The following is a 10,347-nucleotide window of genomic DNA, read 5'->3' as shown; positions in this document are numbered from 1 at the left end:
GATAGCCTGTGGAGAAAAGATGGATTTCAATATTGTAATTTGACTCTTTAGGGAATGGAAAGACTCATAATACTTGTTTTTCAGCCATATCTGTCTTCCAAAAGGAGCGGGAAAGAGACTATTTCAAAGGTAAAAGTGCAGAGGGTTGATTGTGGGGCTAAGGAAGAGGGAGGATGTATTTATTTAAAAGCCATTTTATGTAACTGATCACTGAGTAGAGGAATGGTTTGAGTTTGTAAGGTAGCCTGTTCCAAGCACAGGGCATGGCCTGGGTCCCTATCTCTTGTGGCAACGTGGGAATCTCCGTCAGCAGCAGCACTGATATACCAGCATTGTCTTTGTGCCATGTGGGTGTTTCCCTTTTCCCACGCCAGTGCCAAGACTCCTCACTGAACCCTCCCTTGGTGTTTGGGGGCTCTGACTACCCCTCTGTTTCCCAGGTTATGAGAAGCATGGCAGTTTCCTTGAGCTTTCCCCAAAATCACTGTGCTGCTGGTGGTTTGCATGGAACGGGGCACGTGCAGGCTCCACAGCAGGAGGAGTTTAGAGGGAGGAGGTTTAGCTGATGGAAAGGAGACACTCATGCAAAAATGTCAGGAGAGGGCCTGTTGCTCACCACAATGATGGGCAGTAGGTTCTGATCAGTTGTTACTGGCAACAGGAAAGAAATAGTGGATACTGACTGTAGTTCCTGAAGGAACTTAGTGCCATGGTCTAGTAACCACGGCAGCAGTGGATCAAGGGTTGGACCTGATGATATCAGAGATCTTTTCCAACCCAGCTGATTCTATGATTCTATGATTGCTGGATAATGGTAAATTGCTGCTAAACAGCTACTGCTCACCCCATGTCTGTGCAACAAGTGCTGGCTCTGTAATGAAGTCGGTCCTACTGCAAGATGCTCCCTTTTCTGCTGCGTGACTCCACATGACCCCTCCCATGCATTTTCACATACATTGGGTACTCGATCTCTTTCATGAGTGACACCTTCAGGTCATTTATTCAACCCCTTGTGAGTTGTTGGTGTTTGTGGAGTCTTCAGGGACAAGTCTCTGCCCCATCTTTTACCATCCCGTGGCTCTGCTCTGCACAGCAGCCTTTGTCTGCCCTTCTCAAGGTCTCTGCTGTCACAGCAGGCTTGTATTTCAAATATTGTAGCAGTGTGTTAGTGCCAAATACCTTATTCTGCACAGAGTACAGTCAGTGTAAAACCAGGATTGTATGAGGCAATAGTAAGTAAAAATAACACAAATTAGTCAGAAACACCTGCTCAGAAGAAAGAATTGGTGTTACAGCTGAGCCAAGTTAAAGCAGGATTTGGACAAGGGGTGCCTCTTTCCCAAGGCTTTGCAAACTCCGCTCATGGGCTGCAGCCTGGGAAGGGTCACCCCATCTACACTGATTTCCCTAAAGCTCATTTGCAGCTGACTCAGCTACAGAGACAAATGCAGGGTTCCTGACTTCTCCAAAATGTTTTGACAGAAGTGTCATGTCCTTTGTCTTGTTTTTCTGTGCCCTGAGAGGCAGAGCCAGCTGACCTAGGGTTGTGTGGGAAGGGCCCAGAGAAATGTAGGACGGATGGATGTGTCCCTTGCCTCCCAACAGGATGTCCTGCTCCCTTCTGCCTCTCACATTGACTGTGCCAATCACTGTTCCCTTGGCCTTTCCCAGGAGGGAAGCTTTCTTTGGTAGTAAGGCAGGGTTTTTGTTGTGTTTGTTTGTGGGGTTTTGGCTTTGTTGTTGTTGTTTGGTATTTGGTTTCTTATTTGTTTGGAGTTTTGTTTGTTTATTAAAAACAATAAAAATGTTGTTTAGGCAACTGTTAGGATTTCACTGCCCTGCCTTGCTGACAGCAGGGAGCACAGGTCTGTTCCCTGCATGTTTAGGAGGCCCAAGGACTGTGCCAGGTGATCAGTGGGAGGAGGCAGAACTGGTTGGAGGCGACAGCAAATGTGCTGTGGGTGCTTGGAGATGCTTTGTCAGTGGATGTTCAGTGTTTCTCCAGTCCAGTATTAGAAATGGATCAAACTCCCTCTGTAGGTGTTGTACCCAAATTCCCTGTAGCCCCGAGCACAGTGCCCGGCCCACAGGGAGGGAGCTCAGCTCTGGCAGGGGCAGGTTTGTGGTGGGGCTGTACTGGTCACTGGGCTGGGGCTGGGGGATGCTGGGCTCCCTAAGTGAGTCTCCCCTCTGGAAACTACTGGAGGACAAGTTTCACTTGGGAACCAAATTTGTTGGAGCCTGGTGCTGTGCAAGGTGAACCTGTGCTACCTTGGGCAGATGGGAGCCCCTGAGTGCCCATGACAGAGGGAGGACAGAGCACAGTCCTGGCTGGGGCCAATCCACAGAGCTCTGCTGTGTGTGCCCAAGGCACACCCGACCCCAGGATATGTGTCCTGGAAAATACCATTTCCTCTGAGTGGCTGAGATCCATAACACTGGTGCCATCCCAGGCTGGGGGCTAGTGACAAGATACCCATCCGAGGAATGAGGAAAAGCTTCATTTGTCTACCCAAGGAAGACAACGCATTCCTCATGCCATGGAGGAGCTCAACTAATGAGTGACACTTAAGCCACCTGGATGAGGCTGGCTGTTTTAGGAATTTTCTCAGCACCAGCATGGGCAGAGCCAGGGACTGAAGAGGTACAGACTGTGGCTTTAAACATCTGCAAAACCCTGTATTACATTTTCAGCCCAGATCATAGAATAACACAGATATGAAGGACCCTTGGGAGGTTTGTAGTCCAACCTCCTGCTCAAAGTAGGGGCAGCTGCAAGGTCAGACCAGGATGCTTAAGGTTTTAAACAGCTAGGGCATGAAAACCTCCAAGGATGGAGGCTGCACAACCTCTCTAGATGGGTAAAAAAATGTTTCCTGCTAAAGCAAGTATTTTTCTTTAAATCCAGTTTGAACTTCTCATTTCAATCAGCATTTTAACTTCAGGGTGAAGAGACTGATTCCATCTTCTTGACAGCCTTCTCATGGGTATTGGAAGGCTGTTGTTAGATCCTCCTGAAACCTTGTCCTTCCCAGTCTGGGCAAGCCCTCTTCCCTCGTCCTCTCTGTGTTGTATGTGATGACCAGCTCAAGGTCCCTGACTGTCTTGACCTCAGATTCTCAAACTGTTCCCAGCCCAGTCCCAGCATGTGGGGTTTTTTTTAAGGATGTTTTCCGTACTGGGGGCCACACTGCACTGCCCGGCAGGGGTTGTGGCCTCGAGGGAGAGGAGAGGAGAAACTTTGGAGCGCACAGAGGTTTGCCAGTCCAGTTTGGGGGAGAGGGAGGTGGTCGGGCAGGCCATGGGGTCCCTGGACTGGCGGGAGGGTGGACGGGGCAGTCCTGTTTGGAGTGTCTCGAGTGAGCAGTGTGAGGGAAGATCTGTGGTAACACGGTGAGGGGGAGGGTAAGGTCAGGGTAGGTATTGGGTTCTTCCAGGGGGTTGGGGGTTTTAGGCTGGGCTGGGGCTGTGGGAGGTACCCAAGCCCTGGGTGGGTGCAGGGACCCCTTATCTGTGTGCCCACCCTGCCCGGGGGTGCCTTTGGGATCACTCTCTGTTCTGGCATTGTTGCCATGAGGGCAGAATGTGCTGAGCTTGGCTCGCTTGTGGCTACTGCCCAGGAATGGTTTGTTTTGGAACTATAGTATCCTGAAAGGGTGCTCTGGGCAAGGGAATGTCCCTGGGAATATCCCTGGGTTTGAGTGTAGGTGACTGGGGGAAAAGTAGGGAGTGAAAGGCTTGCCCCAATCGTTTTAGCGGGGGAGAAGCTTGTGTGCCCCTATGAGGTTGCGAGCTATGCTGGCGATGGTACATGCCTTCGGCAGGGTCTCCTATGCCAAACAGATCAAAACTGAAGGGCCAGATAAAATGTGTCCATGGGCAGGATGGGCTCACAAGCCTTCTGGCAGTCATCCTAGAAGGACAACTCTAATCCCAAACCCGGGCAGATGGAGCTCGTCAGCCCTGTAAGGCCATCCATCTAAGAGAAGGTCACTCTAATTAAACCTACGTCCTGAGGACCTCGCTGCCACCGTCCAAGCTCGCTCAGCCCTGGCAGATGAACCTTAGGACTAAAGGGTGGACCCAGTTCTGCGCATGCTGTGTCTCACCTAAAAAATCCATTTCGCGAGCTCGAAGGTTTTGTCGCAAGTGTGGATAGAGTCCTTGCCAAATCTTCATTCACCAAACCTAGCCATGATAATGATGATGATTTCTTTACTGGGTGCAGGACTTTGCATTAGTCTTTGTTGAACTTCATAAGATTCCTGTCAGCACATCCCTCCAGCCTGCCTGGATCCCTCTGGATGGCAGCTCTGATCCAGAGGTATTGGCTGTCCCTCCCCATGTTGCCCTCTGCAAAGCAAGATAAGCCAGTGTGGTGTTTCCTCTGCTGGGTGATTGACAAAGGGGCTGCTCCAAGCACATGACCCATCAACAACTGTTCTCTCCTACTGCCAGCCAGGTTCTTCACCCATCTAGTTGCCCACCCAACCAGGCCATGAACTCCTTTCTTGGACCCAACAGTGTTGTGGCAGGTGGTTCTGGAAGCTGAGGTTGGTCAGTGCCCACTGTTCTCTCTACAGCTGCAGATCTGGTCATTCCATCACAAAAGGCAATTGGGATTTACTTCATGATAAATGGACACTGACTGTTCCCAGGCACCTCTTTTATGTCCCAGAGATGTACTCCAAACACATTTCTGTGTGCATTTTTTCCCTCTTCACTATTTTTTGTCTGCATCTAAAGAAGAAACCTCTCAGATAAGCAAGCTGATGTCTCCTGAGAAGATGTGGGAGGCAGGTTGGGCCTTGGTCCACAGTCATCTGGGCAAAATCCAAATCAGGTTTTATTTTTCCATACTCTGTCACATGTATACTCCCAGTGTGAAAATACTCTCTGTGCCTGCAGGGATAGCCAAAAGGGCTCAGCCCAAATCCAGTTTTGATCATAAGGAGATTACAGGAATGTATCTGCTCCATGAGCAGCTGCCAAGCTCCCTTGTGCAGGCGGGTGCAGCAGAGGCTGTGGCTCCCTGGCCTGGTCCAGTCTGGGCCAGGTCCTCAGTGTTCATGCCAAAGGAGTTTGTTTTTGCCCAGGAGCTGTGGAGCAGCTCTGCTCTCTGTACTGAGCTGGAGCTGTTCCCCAGCGTGAGGCTTTTGGAGCAGGGCTTTTTGGAGCTCCAGCCTTGTGCTGGGGCAGTGAGGGCTGCCCTGGTCATGGGTGCTCACACAGGGCTTTGTGCAGTCCCTGGGGTCTGTCCCCAGCCAGAGCATCCTGCTGTGTACCCTGGAGGGACTGTCCAGGACAATTTCAGGGCAGGTGTTTCCCACAGGACTAGATTTACCTGCTGCCTCCAAACAAGCTCCCATTCCTGTTGGTGCCTGCTGGGCCCCTCTGCTTCCAGGGCTTGGTGGGTCACCACAGGGTCTTGCTGGCCTGGTTCTGTGGGTGCTCCTGAGTTGCTGGCCCAGCTGTCGCCAACCATGCTCCGCTTGGCACAGATTTGTACCAGCACCTTCTTTGAGACAAAAACAATCTCAGGAGCACTTCCAAGCCACTCCAAAGCACAAACTAGCCAGCTTGACTCAGGGGCAAGCTGCAGTGGCAGTGAGAGAGGGCAGGGAAGAGGGCTGCAGTGCTCAGGACTGCTCTGCTGTGCCCGTTGCAAGGGCTCATGGATTTGAAGCTGCTTCTGTGTCTTAGGTCCCTGTTCCTGGATATTGGGGTTACAAGGAGGCAGCAGGGGGGTTTCTACTGGCACAGCTGCCTTAAGCACAGGCCAGAGCAGATTTTGCAGAGGGCACCAAAACACCTGGCATTAGGCCAAGGGATGGGAACGACCTGGGGGCAACTGTGGGGTGCCTGGAAGACCGAGGTGTGCACTTGAGCTGACACCTGGCCATGTGGCTGCCGCTCTGCTCGTGTTCCTCCACGGCGGCTGCCACAGGCTCTGCAACCCTCCGAGCTCTTCCCAGCTCTGTTGCTTTTCCCTGACCCCCTCCTCTGGGGTGAGCAGTGCTGTGCTGCTCACACGGGGGTTCAGCTGGTGCAGACTCAGGGTTCAGGTCAGCTATTGTTGTGGGAGTTCTTCAGAAACTGCAACCATGGCACTGAGCTTCAGTGACAAAGTTTTCTGGTCATTGTGGGAAGCTGAAACTCAGCATCCTCCTGCAGCCACCCAGAGCCACTTCATCCTTGCTGCTTGCTCACAGCCTGAGGAAGAGAGCAAGTCTTGCCCATCCCCACCCTGGGCCAAGGCCATGTATGGTTGGAGATATCATTGCTCTTTCTTCCTTTCTCAGTGCCTTTGCAGATATCTACATTTTGTGAGCCTTTTCTCACTTGATAAGACTTGCACGGTCCCAGCACTGACCCTGCATTCCAAAGATGTGCTCCCATCGGGCCCTAGCTAGGATCTGGGATGAGTGAGGGGTCTCACATGCTCTCTGGTGAACTAATGGATGGAGCTGGAGTCTGAGCATTGAGTTGGGCTCTCCAGCACCTGGCTGCAAATCAGGTTGTGTTTCAGTCAGGTAAAAGAAGCAATGTACGGACTTCTGAGGAGTCAAAAGAGCTGGGTACAGCCTGCCCTTATGCACTGAAGTTGCTAGTTACAGCCAAGGCTTTCCAGTCCCTGCTACTGGACTAGCTGTCTCTCCAGGACAGTGTGTGCTGGGGCTGCTTAGGAGCTCCCCAACCTTGGGGCAGTGAGTCTGTACTGAGCGAAGCACATATTCTGGTCTGTGCTACAGGGGGAACGGCCACAGTCCTTGCTGTTAGACGTGAACTCATAAGCAGGTCAGTTTTACTGAATTGCCCTTAGGAGCAAATCTGGTGACCTAAAAGGAAAGGCAAAAAGCCGACTATTTGTCTGCTGGAAAAGAATTTAAAAGGTTTGGGTTGGTTCAAATGGAAACCGATTTTTTTGAAGGAAACTGTGCTGGTAGTAGAGTGCCTAGCCCCTGACTTCTAGCAGCTCTTACATCAGTTGTATGTGCTGCTGGGAGTATGAAGGTCTGTGCTGGGAAGACCTGGGCAGGAATGATTGCATTCATTCCTCTGTGCAAGAGCCAGCTCATTCCATGTTTTAAGCTGTGTATTACTAGTTTAATAAAGCAGGTTCCTTCAGCATGCCAGGGAACTTACTCAGCTGCAGCTTACAAAACCTCCTTGTTCTCCCAAAGTTCTTTGTGCAAAAATAGATAGACGCCAACCAGCAAATCCACCTTTAATTTGTGGGGGTATATTGAGCCATGAGTGCCCTTTTCTGAATGCAGGGCAGCATTAAAAGCTCCCTGGCAGCACTGGGATGAGAGAGCCTTGCAAGGCAATGTGGCTCATGGTGACAGCACCCTCGTGACCTTCACCTCAGGACAGCTCTGTGTCTGCAATGATGTTGGCAGCACAGAGCAACAGATGTACCTGCAGCTGCTGTTCCCTGGGCTGCTTGTGAGTAGATGTTCACCTACACGAGTGCCCTGGGCCTTTCTGCACTGCCCTAGGAGGGCTTTGGCCACAAAGAAAGGTGATTCGCTGTCTTCTGCCCATGAGAAGCTGAAACAGGGTGGTGTTGGCCTGGGGCTCACCTAACTTTTCCTAGGACATCATTTCTTGCCCACCCGAACCCCAAGCTTGTAGCAGTCCTGGCTGGGGTGGGATGGTGCTAAGGGCCAGTACCTGTTGTGAGCAGCAGCCCCCTTATCCCAACCCCAAATGTAGTATGCCTGTTCATGGGGGCAATCTGCTGGCACTGCCTCTGGCTGTGTGGGTGGGGAGAGAGGCAGTGGCCTTGGGCACCAGTAGCACTGAGTTCAGATGAGCAGGACTCCAGGGCTTTGAGCTAAGGAAGGACATCCAGGCACTCAGCAAGTAAAACAAAAAGGCTGCTTTTCCCTATCAAGCTCTTGTGAGGCAAAGAAATAACTATGTATTGCTTTTATAAGAAAATGTTGAGAATGGATGTTGTCCAGTCTGTGTAATTCCTTGGCTCCCATGTCCTCTGAAATGGCCTGTATGTGCTTAGACACTTTGTCATGGTCGGAGTGGAGCCCTCACGCTGAAACTGTGGAGCTTGAGGGGTAATTTGCTGGAATTTGTTCTTTCATTTTCCATAATAACCGGGAGCATGTTGCAGTAACCAACCCCCTGGGTAGGCACTGGTGTAGGTCCTCCAGCAAGCTGTGGTCCCTGCAACCCTTTCTGGGGCTTCCCACCAGTTGCTGGGACAGAAGCAGCAGATGCCCCACTGCCAACTATAACTCTTGGGTTCAGGCTCAGCCAGATGATGGGCCCCTTGCCTGGCCAGATCCTGCTGGCTGCAGGGCAGAGGGGACCTGGCACCATTCTCTCTCCCACCCCATGCATGGGAAGCTGTTCTGTGGTGTCCACTTGACTCAGAGGTGTGAAACCCCTACTCCCTGCCCCTGAATCCAGGTCTGTGAAGTGAGGCACAGAGCCACTCATCAGCTTGGGAGGTGTCCCTGGAAAAGAGGGGCAACCCCAGGGCATGTGGGGTCTGTGGGGAAGAACTGGGTGATCAGCAGGGGATTTGTTCCCCATTTGTTCCCTATTTGTTCCTCAGGTTGGTGCTCTGGGTTCAATGATCTTAGGGGACCAAATCAGAGAGAAGGTCTTTGCAGGGAGATCAGCATTGCCCAGTCTGGTACTGGCACTTTTTTATGGTTTTGGGTCCACATTGAAAAGATCTAAGCCTGCTCTCACAGTACATGCGCCCACTTCAGCTCCCTGTAGTACATGTGCTCCAAGCCCCAGGCCCAGAAATCATGGATGTATTTTGCTACATTTTTCATGAAAACTTCCATTGGAAACATCTGGCAGGAACAAGAACAGCCCAGGCATTTGATATCCTAGAAAGCTGAAAGTAATTGAAACCAGAAGCTGGTGAACATTAGGAAGAATGCAGTAAGGAACACCATTCCTTGTGTCAGAAGACACTTAGCTGCAGTGATGATTTAACTTTAGTTAAATCATGATTTAACTTTAGTTTGATGCATGTTATCTGTATACTTCATTCCAGTTGGCTTTAGTACCAGAGACTTTTGAAAGAGCAGCTCTAAAGCAGAGCTGTAGTGCAGAAGGGCTGTGACACTCACCTCAGGCTTTCTTAGAGTGTTTCTCTCTAGATAATTTATATTTCTGAGAAAACCCCAGGAGATTTAACTACAAGCTCTTTAATTAGACCTTTACCTGGAGTAATTTTCAGTAAGACCAGGTTGATTTTGAAAAGGTCTACACATCTCTGCTGTGCTGTGTACACTGAGCTGCCCACACTGGGCTGTGCCCACAGGGGTGGAGGGACGGTGCTGGCACAAAGCTGGTCCCACCACAACCATCACCTCTGTGCTATTCCAGCTTCCAGCAGCAAAAGAGCCTCCTGAGAGTCCCTGCACTAGATCCAGACTCATGAGAAGGTGCAACACTCCTCCTCGCCCACTGATCTCTCCCTTTGCATCAGCATTTCTTGCCTTAGTTTGTTTTTTTAGTGGGTTTTTTTGTTTGTTTTTTGTTCTCGTTTGAAAGGATCTGTTAAAGGGGGCCCTTGCTCTCAACATGGGTGTGCAGCTGAGCCCTCACTCTGGGCCACGGGCACCTGAATCGAGCTGTGGTGAACCACAGTGACCTGGGCTCACAGTAGCAAGCCCTGTGCTCGTCTTGTTTTGGGTTTTCCTGAGGGCGAGCAGGATCCTGCACAGGTGCAGAGATGTCACTTGTGTGTGGCCTGTTGTAGCTCATGGCTTTGTGGGTAGGAGACTAATCTTGTATGGTCCTGGGGTCTAGGTGAAACACTTGAGATGTTTTACAGCTCTGGGAGTGCAATAAGAAGTATCTTCATGAACAGGACCAAGTACCAGACATTATACTGGGAGCACAGTGTCCACCATCTGAGCCCTGGAGCCTCCAGGCTGCAGCCAGGTTTCCTTCTGCTGCCCCTGCTTCTGACACTGACTCTTAACGTCTGTCTCCACTTCTGGGGAGGTGAGACATCAGTTGAAAATCCCAAGGCTAAGAAAAGGTTTGATTTCGGATCTCCTGTTTCCTGGCTGCTGGTCCTATGGGAGTGACTGGAGCCGGCCCAGTCACTCCCAAGTGTGGAAGTGTGGCCCATCCCCAGAGCACTGAGTGCCACGGCCAGGCCTTCCTTGGACACCTCCAGGAGTGGGGACTCCACCACCTCCCTGGGCAGCCCCTTCCAATGCCTGACCACCCTTTCCAGGAAGAAATTCCTCCTGATGCCCAACCTGAACCTCCCCTGGTGCAACTTAAGTCCATGTCCTCTCATCCTGTCCCTTGTTTCCAGGGAGCAGAGCCCAACCCCCTCCAACTCCC

Source organism: Pipra filicauda, unplaced genomic scaffold (genome assembly GCF_003945595.2).
Source record: "Pipra filicauda isolate LSUMZ 115617 unplaced genomic scaffold, ASM394559v2 scaffold337_size785800_pilon, whole genome shotgun sequence".
Lineage (NCBI taxonomy): Eukaryota > Metazoa > Chordata > Aves > Passeriformes > Pipridae > Pipra > Pipra filicauda.
The sequence above is the reverse complement of the archived record's forward strand: the minus strand, read 5'-3'. Positions refer to the sequence as shown.